Consider the following 14,507-nt stretch of genomic DNA (forward strand, 5'->3'; position numbering starts at 1 on the left):
AGCCATTGTGAAATATCTTCTTTAGTAATCAAACACTTCAGAAATGGTTAAAGTGATTGTCAGGTTCAACAGGCTGAGTAACCTCTGGGGATTATTACCATGACCATAATATGTCATCGTCAAATCTCTGACGGATAGAAAGTATTTGATTTTGGAGATGTTGGGTTTCCCAAATTTTAAAGTTAGCTTTCTATCCAATTTTCCAATGTGTTGCTTCTAAACAAAGCAGCGCACATTGAACTCTGCGTAAAATCATAGCCGAACCAAATTGTTTTTATATCTGTCGAGATCTTCGATGGCTATTAGTTATTTGCCTCTGTCGATTAGTTGGGTGCTCATTCTGGAGTCTATTGGATAAAATTTAGATTTAATAAATATTTCCATTAAGTCTTTCTTTGGCTTGGCTTCGCAGACGAAGATTTATGGAGGGGGTAAAAGTCCACCTCAGCTGCAGGCTCGATTGTGGCTGACAAGTCCAATGCGGGACAGGCAGACGCGGTTGCAGGGGAAAATTGGTTGGTTGGGGTTGGGTGTTGGGTTTTTCCTCCTTTGTCTTTTGTCAGTGAGGTGGGCTCTGCGGTCTTCTTCAAAGGAGGTTGCTGCCCGCCAAACTGTGAGGCGCCAAGATGCACGGTTTGAGGCGATATCAGCCCACTGGCGGTGGTCAATGTGGCAGGCACCAAGAGATTTCTTTAGGCAGTCCTTGTACCTCTTCTTTGGTGCACCTCTGTCACGGTGGCCGGTGGAGAGCTCGCCATATAACACGATCTTGGGAAGGCGATGGTCCTCCATTCTGGAGACGTGACCCACCCAGCGCAGCTGGATCTTCAGCAGCGTGGACTCGATGCTGTCAGCCTCTGCCATCTCGAGTACTTCGATGTTAGGGATGAAGTTGCTCCAATGAATGTTGAGGATGGAGCGGAGACAACGCTGATGGAAGCGTTCTAGGAGCCGTAGGTGATGCCGGTAGAGGACCCATGATTCGGAGCCGAACAGGAGTGTGGGTATGACAACGGCTCTGTATACGCTTATCTTTGTGAGGTTTTTCAGTTGGTTGTTTTTCCAGACTCTTTTGTGTAGTCTTCCAAAGGCGCTATTTGCCTTGGCGAGTCTGTTGTCTATCTCGTTGTCGATCCTTGCATCTGATGAAATGGTGCAGCCGAGATAGGTAAACTGGTTGACCGTCTTGAGTTTTGTGTGCCCAATGGAGATGTGGGGGGGCTGGTAGTCATGGTGGGGAGCTGGCTGATGGATACTTGTATAAAAGTGGATATCAAGTATGTCAACATCCCATTTTTGGCCAAAAATCCTGGAATTTTCCATATATGTAAAACGGCCCTATTCTCTTACCTCATCCCCCAACACCTACCCATTGGAGCCCCCAGTGCCTCGAACACGGACTCTCGTCCCGGCCCCAGCCACCAGCCGATCAGGACTCCCATGGCCTCCAACGACGCAGATACTTACCAAGATCCCGATCTCCCCTGTGGTGGGACGAGTGTTTGGATGCCCAGATTCTGTCATTGTGTTTAGAGATCACTTGGACTTCTGCTACTGATATGGTATTTTGAATTCAAATGTGAATTTCAGCTCCTCAAAAGTAGCATGCATGTAATAGTTTAGCCCATTAATTAAGTATAAAAACGGGCGACAAAATTCTTTTGAATATACGCGGGAGGTGTATTGCATGAGAGCTAACTATTTGCTTTCCTTAGCTCTTGTTTCCATCAGTTGCTGCAATGTTAATTGTGCCTCAGTCAGTTGCCTTGGGAACATTGCAGTCTCAACTCGCACTCCAGACGTGCGGGCAGTGATCATGACCCCCTGTTCCTATGATGAAGGAGCCCTACATTGATGAGACCTCAAACCAAGGTCATATCTGCACTCTCACAAGGTGACCGAGACACCACTTGAAGAAGGTGACCGAGGCCTGTTGGGTCTGTGCAGAGTGTAAACCCCGCTTCTTCCGCCCGCCCCAGGCCCATGTTGTAAAGGCTACTCGGCCTTTCGTGCGTCTCGGCATGGACTTCAAAGGGCCCCTGCCTTCCACAAACCGAAATGTCTACTTCCTCACGGTAGTAGACGAGTACTCACACTTCGCTTTCGCTATCCCTGCCCGGACACCTCCACGGCCACACATCTGGAGTGCGAGACACCGAGACACCACTTGAAGAACATCACAGAGATTTTGGTGCTGAATGGCCAATATTACTGAGCAAAACAGCTTAGTCATTATAGTATTACTGTTTGTGGTAACTCATTTGAATGCCGTGTTTCCCAAATTCCAACTGTGAATGGTAAAGCCTTATGTTTTGAGTATCAGTGCCTTTGCACCTTGTAATGATGCTTTGTTAAGATCCCAGCTGGGGCTTTGCATGCTACTTATTGTGGTGCGCTATTAACCAGTATCAGGCACACACAAGGTAAAGACCGTACAACAGGCTTTCATCCACAAAGACTTCCACAGAGCCAGGCTGGCTGTGGCTGCAGTAACTCTGAGTGAGCTTCGGGAGGCCGGCGCAGGCTTATATCCCGGAGGGTGATTGACACCCGACCGGGTGGGGCTTGATCCCTTCAGGCTGACTAATTGAAAGCCGGTCAGGTGTTGTCCTGTCCCCTTACACTCCTGTAGGTACAGAGGTTTCCCCCTGCAGTAGGCCGGTGGTGTACAACCACATTCACCCCCTTCTTTAAAAATGTCCTGGGGAGGGGTGGCAGTAACAAGAAATCGCACCCACAATATACGTACAATATTTACAGGTTGAGACGATTCGGCGGCCGCTGGGGTCTCTGTGACCGTCGTAGGACTGGCTCCTGGTCACTGGTTGGAGGGGAAGTGGGGGCCTGGCGGCAGGGGTCTGTGTGGCTGGTGTGGTGCCGCGCGGAGGGGTGACCGGGGGGGCTAGGGTCGACGTATGAAGGTCGTATTGGATGGATGGGGGGACGTGTTCGTCTCCCAAGGCTGAAGCGGGCCCCTGGTGGTCAAGGAGGTCGTGCATGCCCCATAGCTGCCTGGGGACGGTGATGTATGCCCAGTCAGTGTCGTCCTGGGTTGGAGGGTGACGTGATGTGGTGGATGCTCCTGCTGGTGCCAGGTCCCTGGTTGAGGTGATGTATTCCATGCCACTTCCAAACCTAACGTAGGCATAGTTGTGGTTGGCATGAAGGAGGAAGACCTGCTTGACCAGGGCTTCGGTCTTGTGTGTCCGTATGTGCTTACGCAGAACCACCGGTCCCTGGGATGTGAACCATGCTGGGAGGGACATTCCAGGTCACTGACCTCCTGGGGAATGAGAACAGACGTTCGTGAGGGGTCTCGTTGTTAGCCGTGCACAGCAGCGACCGAATGGCATGGAGCACCTCAGGCAGGGCATTCTGCCAGTACTCAATGGCCCATCTTTTCGACCTGAGAGCCAGGAGGACTGCCTTCCAGACCACCCTGTTCTCGCATTCCACTTGCCCATTTCCTCTTGGGTTATAGCTCGTCGTGCGACTGATTGTGATGCCCCTTGCCGTCAGGTACTGACGCAGCTCGTCACTCATGAAGCTAGACCCCTGGTCACTGTGGATGAAGGCAGGGTAGCCAAACATGGTGAAAATGTACCCCAGGGCCCTGATGACGGTGGCCGTGGAGGTGTCCGGGCAGGGATAGCGAAAGCGAAGCGTGAGTACTCGTCCACTACTGTGAGGAAGTAGACGTTTCAGTTTGTGGAAGGCAGGGGCCCTTTGAAGTCCATGCCGAGACGCACGAAAGGCCGAGTAGCCTTTACAACATGGGCATGGGGCAGGCGGAAGAAGCGGAGTTTACACTATGCACAGACCCAACAGGCCTCGGTCATGTCCCTGATGTCCCTGATGGTGTACGGCAGGTTTCGGGACTTAATTAAATTGTACAACCTGGTGATACCCGGATGGCAGAGGGACTCATGCAATGCCTGCAGCCTGTCATCGTGCATTGATGCGCAGGTGCGAGAGAGGGCATCGGGGGAGTCGTTAAACTTCCTGGGGCGGTACTGTATATCATAGCTGAAGGTTGCCAGCTCGACTCTCCAGCACAGGATCTTGTCATTCTTGATCCTGCTCTTGTGTGTAATGTTAAACATGAACACCACGGCCCGCTGGTCTGTGAGGAGGGCGAATCTCTTACCGGCCAGGTAGTGGTGCCAGGGGCAGACCGCTTCCACAATTGCTTGGGCCTCCTTTTCAATGGTGGAGGGTCCTGGAGAAGAAAGCGACGGAGTGCCCCACTTGGTTGAGGGTAACAACGAGGGGCACCTCGGAGTCATCACTTTCCACCTGGAAGAGGGAGTCCTCATCCACACCCTACATTGTGGCATCCGCCATGTCTTGCCTGATGCAGATGAAGGCTGCCTGCACCTCAGGTGGGAGGGGAAAAATTGTAGTTTGGGCCAGTGGGTGAACCTTGTCTGAGAAGCGAGGGACCCACTGCGAGTAATAAGAGAACAGGCCAAGGCTCCTGCGGAGGGCCTTTAGCTTGGGGGGGTGGGGTAACTCCATTAATGGCCGCATCCTTTCTGGATCTGGGCTGAAGACTCCATGGGCCACAATGTATCTCAGGATGGTGAGGCGGGTCGTGCTAAACAAAATCTTCTCCTTGTCGTAAGTGAGGTTCAGCTCCCCAGCCGTCTGGAGGAATTTTTCCAGGTTAGCATCGTGGTCCTGCTGGTCATAGCCGCAGATAATGACGTTATCCAGATATGGGAATGTCGCCTTCAGCTTGTGCTGGTCTACCATGCGATCCATCTCCTGCTGGAAAACGGAGACCCTGTTCGTGACCCCAAAGGGAACGCAGCGGAACTGGTACAGGCGCCCGTCCACCTCAAAGGCAGTGTAGGGCTTGTCCTTCAGGTGGATGGGGTTTTGGGGATACCCTGACTTCAGATCAATCATGGAGAAAACCCAGTAACGGGCTATCTCGTTGACCATGTCGGTGATCCTCAGCAGGGGGTAGGCATCCAGCTGGGTGTACTGATTAATGGTCTGGCTGTAATGCACAACCATCCTCCTTATTTCCCCCTTTGACCACCAGAATTTGGGCTCTCCAATGGCTGTTATTGGGCTCTATGACGTCTTATGCCAGGAGTCGCCACACCCCTGCCTTGGATGAAGTCAGTTTGACAAGGCAATGGAGCAGAAAGTCATGGCAGTATCTGACATCAATGTTTCAGACATATAATCTATCATTGTTTCTGAAGAAAGGATATCGACTTTTGTACTTCCACCAATCTGCTGAGTAGCCCTGCTTTAATTTTTGATTTCCATCAGCCACTGCTCTTTGTGTTTGAATGATTAGTCAGCGAGTCATGTAGCATGGAACAGGCCCTTCTGCCCAACATATCCATGCTAAACAGGTTGGCATTCTGGGCCCATCCCTTTGCCTACATTTGATCCTGAACCTTCCCCATCCATTTATCTGTCCAAATATCTTGAACTTTGCAATTGTACCCTCTTCTGCTGTATCCTCTGGCAGCTTCTTCCAGATATGATGACCCTCAGAGTGAAATAATTGTTCTCAAGTCCCCCTTAAATCTCTCCCTCTTACCTATACCTTCTAGTTATAGAGTTATTTATCCAGGGAAAAAGACTGTCACACCACCTCACTTTTCTTCTCTTCTTTTGCACTCATTTATTTATATTATATAATGCATTTCAGGGGTGGCCAAACTTTTCATTTTAAATTTAGACATACAGCACGGTAACAGGCCATTTCGGCCCATGAGTGCTTACCAGGGGTATAGGTTAATTGGGTGGTATTGGCTCATGGGCCAAAATGGCCTGTTACCGTGCTGTATGTGTAAATTAGAAATGAAAAGGTTGGCCACCCCTGGATTTGATAGGAAATATAATTTATAGCATTTTTTTGGTCTGCAGTGCTCAATAATGCTGCCACAAGAGAACAAATTTTGTGACTCATGTTCCTGACGATCAACTGGCTTCTAATTCTGATTCGGAACATTCACTTCATCCGTATACAATACGCTCAACCCCAGCATCGGTAGACTTTCTTGTTTAACTTCACTTTATCCATGTCCTTCATGATTTTATAAACCTCTGTAAGGCCACCCCCTCAGTCTCCTATGTCCCAGGGAATAAAGAGTCAGCCTATTAAAACTAGAAGACACATGATAAAGGTGAAAAGGGGGACGTTTAAAGGGAATATTAGGGGGAACTTCTTCATACAGAGTGGTGGGAATGTGGAACGAGCTGGTAAGTGGTAAATGCAGGCTGAATTTAAGAAAAAAAAATTAGACATGGATAGGAGGTTAAGACAATAGTTTGGCTCAGACAAGAAGGGCCAAAGGGCCTGTTTCTATGCGATAGTGTTCTGTGGTTCTGTCCAACTCCTTCCTTAAACTCAAGCCCTTTAATCCCAACAATGTATTGGTTAATCTCTTCTGCACATCTTCCAGCTTTAGCATATAAATGAAAGGATGGTGAAAAGGCTACTCAGAGAAGAGTGAGGTAAGGAGGTGAATGTGTTCTGGAGGGGAATGACTATGTTTGGGTCTGACCCAGCTGAAGGCTTGGCCTCCAGTGCTGGAGCACTAAAGTTGAGGGATGAAAACGTGTCCGGGGTCAATATCTCGGTAGAGCACGTGCCATCCAAACAATTCAGAATAATTATTGTTAAACAATCAGCTCAGACTCTCTCTGCTCTTCCTAGCTCTCTTTTAAGGCTCATGAAATCCAAGTCAATTGAAACCTGGTTCATTTATGCCTTCCCAAAAGTGTTTGGAAGCTAAGTATTCTTCAGTTATGATCCCTGGTCATTTCCTCAGTTTTAGACACCAGAAAAAGTAAGTTAAACTTATTTGCGAAAAAATAAATATGTCAAAGCACTAATTTTTCAATGATTATTTAATACTTGCTGAATATACAGTGCAACTAAAATCTTTAAATTCATTCTGTGGTTTTACATTTACAATGAAAGACTGACCTTGTTACAACTTGCGAAGTGGGACTCGTGCCAATCTTAAGTAAGGTAGGTCTTTTCAGATCTGATTCTCTCCCCCTCCCCTTTCTCTCACTCCCTCCTCTCTTGTATTTCTCTATCATCTTGCTCATTTCCATCAATTTCTGCAGCATGCCTCTTCCATCGCAGGTCTGCTACATTTCAACTTATCCACGCAGACAGATTACCCACACTGGCACATGCACACAAACATTCATTCAACCCTTGCTGCTATTGTCTCCCTAGATTAACATTTGCTACCGCTCCTGTTATTACCAATATGGCACAAAAGTTGTGCTTTAAATAATTGCGAGAAGCATTGCTAACGTAAACAAGCTTCACCACATTCCAAGCTAATTCTTTACTAACTCTGTAATTAATTCACTGCCCAGACGTTTGTATTTTCATAGTTATCATTAATGTATTAAAACGTTCCGAGCCATTTGGCTGGAGCATTAGCAGATGAAATCTGAATGCATCACCCCCCCAGAAAGAGTTGCTAACTTAAGTGACAAAAGCTTGGGTTTTATGGGGCATTTTGAATGACTGGGGAGAACGAGGGGTTTCTGAGGCTTGGCAGCTTAGTTGGTGAAGGCAAGGCTACTGGTGGTGACCAAAGAGGGCTGTTGGCGACTCGAGACGAGGAGCCCATGCAGGCTGTGGGCTGCGGTTGACTTGTGGTCAAGGGACTCGTGCCAGAATGTGAATGCAGGAGACACAGATGAATTGAAAGAGTACCAGGTATCAGAATCGGGATGCAAGAAGGTGGTGGAGGCTTCCAATACTTCTGGAGGTAGGGTTGCCGATGGTTTGGAGGGGAATGACTATGTTTGGGTCTGATGCATCTGAAGGCTGGGCCTCCAGTGCTGGAGCACTAAAGTTGAGGGATGAAAACGTGTCTGAGGTCAATATGCTCGGGTCGCCATCCAGACAATTCAGAATAATTATTGTTAAACAATCAGCTCAGACGCTCTCTGCTCTTCCTATCTCTCTTTTAAGGCTCGTAGACTGTGTGGCTACAGAGGCAGCAGGAGCGCTGGAGGTGAATCCATGGACACTCAGTGACTCTGGGGAGATTTCCTTTTGCTTCTCTTTCTCTGAATGTAAGGGCCACTGGGTAAATTCTGCTGATGGTAAATCTTTGTCTGCCTTTCAATAGATGTGGAATATCACATCTTCTGTTTTATTACATGACAATAAAATAATCTTGAAAAGTAAGTACAATAAAACCTTGTTAAAACTCGGTAGTTGGGATCCAAGATTTCATACAGCTGAGTCGTGGAGGCAGATGCATATATGCCATGATTCAGGAAGTAGGGAAAAAGAATTTTTGAGTTTGTGGCTGATAGCCACTTTTAGCCTGGCATCCTAAAATCAATGTTTGGGATTCCACGGATTAACGAATCGCGTTCTAACGAGGTTTCATTGTATATACCTGAAGTGCAAAAATCTTGGAGGTTTACAGGAGTTCACATTGAAAGGAAGAGGGGTGGGGGAAATGAGAATTTTAAAATCGAGACATTTCTCTGTGAAGGGATCACAAGAATCTGTATTCAGCTGCAACTTCAACCTCATTGGCACCTTTGTGTCTCACCTCCCCCCACACACCCCCCCCCATGGTATCCACAACATAGAGAAAAGGTGAAGTTATGCCAAATTTCAGCTTTAAAAGCAAGTAATACTTTTAGTCATAATTTGAATCAATGAATCTGCTAAATGCAGTAAATGCAGTATTGTACTTTAATACATTTTTTAACTCAATCGTTTGCATTTAAATTTAATTTAGGCTTATAGCAGAGTAAGAGACCCTTCCAGTTCATGAGTCCCTGTGCCCCAAAGACACCAATTAACTTTTCATTTTGAAAGGTGGGAGGAAACCAGAGCACCCACAGAAAACCCATGCAGGTCACAGGGAGAACGTGCAAACTCCTTACAGAGAACGTCAGGTTCGAACCCAGATCACTGTAAGAGCATTGAGTTCATTAACTGTATCAAGATGATTTATCAATTTGAAATGATTCAATTTTTATCAATTAACATCTTCACAGTTAACTTCTTTCTTGCCACTAAATTGCCTCTATTAACATATTAATATGTTAAAGAACAGTATTTTTAATGGTCAAATATATTTAAATATTTAAGAAGCATCTTGAATTGCTAAGGCATAGAAGACTACAGATCTATTGTGAGTCAATAGGATTAATGTTGATAGGTACAGCAGCTGGGATGGACATAATGGGCCGAAGGCTCTGTTTTAAAGCTGTGAATGTAATGCTCCTGGTGGGGACAGGGATTATTTTTGGTTTATAAAGCCAAATATTCCTCCCTGGCTGAAGTACAAGAATTTTGAGCATCGCAGTACAATATCACAGTGATATATTCCAGTGCCTAAAGACCTGGAACCTTCATTCAGAGACCCAAGTTCAAATGACACTACGGTAGATGGAGAATTTAGATTCAAGTAAATAAACTGAAGTGAAAGGAGTAAGACACGAAAGTCTGCAGACACCGTGATTGAAGTTAAAACACAATGCTGGAGAAACTCAGCATGTCAAACAGTGTATGGTAAAAGTCCAACAATCCAGATACCAGAAATCCAGACCACCCGAGAATCCGGTCTTTCAAAAATTCTCAAACCTTTTTAAATTTAGCGGACTTTTGTGTGTGTGCCTGCATGCATGTATCAGTGCCACAGATGCACAGGAGCCTCAGAAATGAACCAATAAATATTTATTGTTTCTTTTGCACGTAGTATTCTATATAAAAAATGTTTAAATAATAAACTATCAAAATGTTCATGTCTTCTTTATTGTCCTTAAATTTTAAAAGCACTGCCCGGGAATCTGAAAAATCCAGACCAACCCAATCCCTGAGCAGTCCAGATTTTAGGATTTTTACTGTACTTTATATCGCAAAGATAAATTTGCATAACCAATGTTTGGGCTCGAGCCCTTCATTAAGGTATCATTTTGATGAAGGGCTCAAGTCTGACATGTTGGTTATGTACCTTTAGCTTGCTACATAAAGAACAGGTACTCCCCGACTTGCGACTAAGCAATTTTCGTCCACTTGCACATACGACCGAAAATTTGTTAAAAAAAATAAAGAAAAAATATAAAATCTATGAGGTTTATGTTGTACTTGACTAACTATAACAGGGATACAGGGCATGTAAGAGCCAAAATATGCGTACGTATGTTATTAGTCGGCGACCTGGGGTCGAAGGTTGGGTGCGGCCATCTTGATTCCTATGCACATGACCGAGTCTTTGGTTGGCGCATGCATTGGAGTTCAGTTGGTGCATGCACGAGAGTTAAGGGCGCAAATTCAATATTGTTAGGAATCAAATACAACATAAACCACGTAAAGGTTATATTTTTTTCTTTTTTTAACATATGTACATCCATTCGAAGATATGACTGATCCTACAGTCCGAATTACGGTTGTAAGCCAGGGGCTAACCGTACACAGTTTGACCAGCTGAATTTCTCCAGCATTGTGCTTTTACAGCTAAACTGAAGTGAAAACTGAGCTTCCAATAGTGAAACTACCATATTAATTCCCTTCAGGGAAGTAAATCTCCCATCCTTGCCAAGCCTCCCAATGCAGAATCTTGAACATTGTTGCACGTTTTGAGTCGGCACCTCATTTCAGGGCAAATAAGGGTAGACAACACATTCCAGTGTGACCTGCATTATCACCATTCTGCAAACAAATAAATAAAACAAAATTAAAGTTTTTTTATGGGTCGACTGATTTTGTGGGAGAAAATAAAAGGATGGGACCCTGCTGTTTCCTAGTCCACTATTCTCTTCCCATCCCCTCCCCCAAACCACAGCCTTGCACTGTTGTGCAATTCTCCACCTGGTAAATCTCACCCAAAGGAAAGTAATCAAGTTTGAACGTCAGTCAAGCCAAAGATTTGAACCCATGACCCTTTGGGTTGCAAGGTCAAAGCTCTTCTGCTTGAACTACAGGGTTACCCATAAGCAAAGACATTTGTTATTTTTTGATAAAGACATTTGTCAGTTTGGCTCAGATGGTAGCACTTTCCGCTATGAGTCAGATGGTTATGGGTTTAATGCACCCTCTGCCTTTCAGGACCTCTGTACATAAAGTAGGCTGACACCCTATTCACTTCCATGTTGCCATTGTTAAACTGAGCCCCTGCTCCACTTACTCTAGTTGATGTTAGAGATTCCCTCCCACCAGTTAAAGGATGGGAAAGCATTCAGACTCGTGTCCAGACCAATATTTCTCCTTTAAGAAGGGCACTTGGGATTGTGAGTGAACAAAGAGAAGCTGGAGGTTCACAGCATCCATGGATAGAAATGGTCCATCGATGTTTCGGATCAGAACCATTATCCCAGCACAGCCATTTTCAACGGGCACTGGGTGGGTGGGCTCATATGGCCCACCATGGGCCATGGCACATTTAAGGGAGGCCACAGACTGAAATCATAAAATGTTTTTTATGTAGTTGGCAGGAGAGAAGTATGGAATAAACCTATTAAACCTGACAACTCCACATAGAAGGGGGGGGCATAAACTATGAACAGAGTCTTAAGGGGAGGCCATCACCACAAAAAGGTTGAGAATGGCCGGTCTAGTTCTTTAGGCAGAGAGTTAATGGAAAAGCTCAAAATAATTTGGGGGTTCAGGAAAATAAATGAGCGAGAAATTAATATTAGGACCAGAAGGGGAAGCATTAGGCTTCACAATATTGGCACAAGAAAAAAAGAGGATGTGTCTTCTTTCTTCCAGCACTGTTTTCTTATCTCTAAGTTTGATTAAGTTTGTGGACAGAACTCATGTTTTCGTTGCAGATGATGCATTTGGAGCCAAAAGATGGACTGATTTGAAGGAAAGGACTACAAACAATAGATGTCCAAGAGGTTTCAGAGATCCATGTGGTGGTTAGATACAGAAAATAGAGCCATAGATTTGTACACCAAGAAAAGAAGCCCTTCAGCACATCTCATCAATGCTAACCAAGTTGTCTACTTGAGCCAATTCTATTTGCCCCATATTCCTCGTCACGTGAATTCAGGAGGCGGCAGCCTTTGATCAGGCGTTGGGCTCTGCAGATGCTCGATATCTCTGAAGTGACTCTCTTTTGCCTCTCTTTCTCTTCCTGATAAAGGTTCTGAGTAGTGTGTGTTTACAGGCCCAAAAACAATGTGTATTTTGTGCACATGACAATAAAAAAAAACCATGCACAAAGGTCCTTTCCTACCTAGGTACCTGTTCAAGTGTTTTTAAATGTTATACTTGTTCTTGCCTATCCCATTTCCTCTGACAGCTCAATGCATTGTCCCACCATCCTGCATGTGAAAAAGTAGTTCCTCAGGTCCCTTTGAGATCAGTAACAAGCCTCATGGAAATTTACTAGAATTAAAATCAGAATTTATTGTCACGGAATTTGTTGTTTTGTGGCAGCATCGTGGGTCCTAACATTCATTATAGGTGCAAATATTAAAGCTATAAATTACATTTAGAAAATAAATAAATTAGTGCAAAAAAAAGAGAAAGTGAGGTAGTGTCTGTGGTTCCTTGCCCATTCAGAAATCTGATCGCAGAGGGGACGAAGCTGTTTTGTGTCACTGGATGCTCGTCTTCAGGCTCCTGTACCTCATTCCTGATGGTAGCAGAGAGAAGAGGGCATGGCCTGGGTGGTGAGGGTCTTTGAGGATGGAGGCTGTTTTCTTAAGGCGCTGCATCTTATCAATGACATCGATGGGGTGAAGACTGATGTTCATGATGGCACTGGCTGAGTTCACAACTCTCTGTTGACTTTTTCTGCCCGGTGTATTGGCACCTCCACACCAGTCAGTGATTCAACCAGTCATAATGCTCCATGGTATAAATTTGCAAGTCTTTGGTGACCTTCCAAATCTCCTCAAACTCCCCATGAAGTATAGATGCTGGCGAGCCTTCTTCGTAATTGCATCAGCATGGATGCCCCAGGACAGCTCTTCAGAGATGTTGACACCCAGGAACTTTATAAGATGGGCAAGCCTTATCGAGAACAATGTGCAAAATCTGGGCAAGTCATTCCACAAATGATAGAACTGCCATCTCATTCTTTGATCTGTCTGGGACCAGTCTTACATGCATGTTACAGGCTGTGTGCAGCACTCATTCAAAGGAAGGTTAGACACCTCGGAGTCTGCAGATACTGGAAAATGAAGCCAAACAGTCTCAGGAAGGAACTTCAGCTTGAAAATTCGACCATTCTTTTCCTCCCATATATGCTGGTGACCTGCAGTTCCTCCAGCAGAGCATGTTTAGCTTCTTTTTTTAAACTTTATTTATTCTTTAAAAAAACAAATAATATATGACATATGCAGCAATTAAACATGAACATGAACATTTTTTTTATATATAGAAAAAAAGAAAAGAAAAGAATCCCCGCCCCCCTTCAGCCAACTCTCCTAAGGAGAGTCATAAAAAAAAGAAAGAATATTAAAGAAAAAGTTAAATATACATATTAAAATCTAGTCAATATAAATTGAAATGTAAATATTCCAGCTTCAAAGGTATTTTATCAGGTTTCCAAGGATTCAAAGTCATATTAACTGGGCTCTTGCTCCCCAGAAAGTAAAATAAGAAGCAATTGAATTTAAACTGGAATTTTCACATCAGAATTAGAGGGCTTGTGCTTTGGGAAGGGGTGGGCCATTATTCCTTGTGCACAGGTTGATCGTATACAGAAATATTAAACCATGAGGAGCATGAATGAAGAGGTAGGTAGGTAATTCTAGAACTAGAGGCCATAGGTTTAAGGTGAAAGGGGAGATATTTAAGGGACCAATGAGCCAACCTTTTCCCTAGCCAAATGAACTGCCTCAGGAAAGTATAGAGGTGCGTACAATTATCAAAAGATATTTCAACAGATAAATAGATAGAAAAGATTTAGACGTAAACATACAGCATGGTAACAGCCCTTCCGGCCCTTTTGGCCCTTGAGCACATGCTTCTTCAGCATGATGATGAACCAAGCCATGAAAGACCCCAACAATGAAGACGCTGTTTACATCCGGTACCGCACGGATGGCAGTCTCTTCAATCTGAGGCGCCTGCAAGCTCACACCAAGACACAAGAGAAACTTGTCCGTGAACTACTCTTTGCAGATGATGCCGCTTTAGTTGCCCATTCAGAGCCAGCTCTTCAGCGCTTGACGTCCTGCTTTGCGGAAACTGCCAAAATGTTTGGCCTGGAAGTCAGCCTGAAGAAAACTGAGGTCCTCCATCAGCCAGCTCCCCACCATGACTACCAGCCCCCCCACATCTCCATCGGGCACACAAAACTCAAAACGGTCAACCAGTTTACCTATCTCGGCTGCACCATTTCATCAGATGCAAGGATCGACAATGAGACAGACAACAGACTCGTCAAGGCAAATAGCGCCTTTGGAAGACTACACAAAAGAGTCTGGAAAAACAACCAACTGAAAAACCTCACAAAGATAAGCGTATACAGAGCCGTTGTCATAGCCACACTCCTGTTCGCCTCCGAATCATGGGTCCTCTA

At 45.1% G+C, this 14,507-nt stretch overlaps 1 long non-coding RNA gene across 1 annotated transcript; it reads left to right on the forward strand.

Moving 5' to 3' along the window:
• The first annotated feature begins 6,976 nt into the window (after positions 1-6,976).
• LOC138745565 (uncharacterized) lies at positions 6,977-12,176 on the forward strand. Its single transcript, XR_011346348.1, has 3 exons — positions 6,977-7,003; positions 7,973-8,076; positions 11,800-12,176. It is a non-coding gene; the product is annotated as an uncharacterized lncRNA (long non-coding RNA).
• Positions 12,177-14,507: the final 2,331 nt, after the last annotated feature.

The sequence above is a fragment of the Narcine bancroftii genome, chromosome 1 (genome assembly GCF_036971445.1).
Source record: "Narcine bancroftii isolate sNarBan1 chromosome 1, sNarBan1.hap1, whole genome shotgun sequence".
Classification (NCBI taxonomy): Eukaryota; Metazoa; Chordata; class Chondrichthyes; order Torpediniformes; family Narcinidae; genus Narcine; species Narcine bancroftii.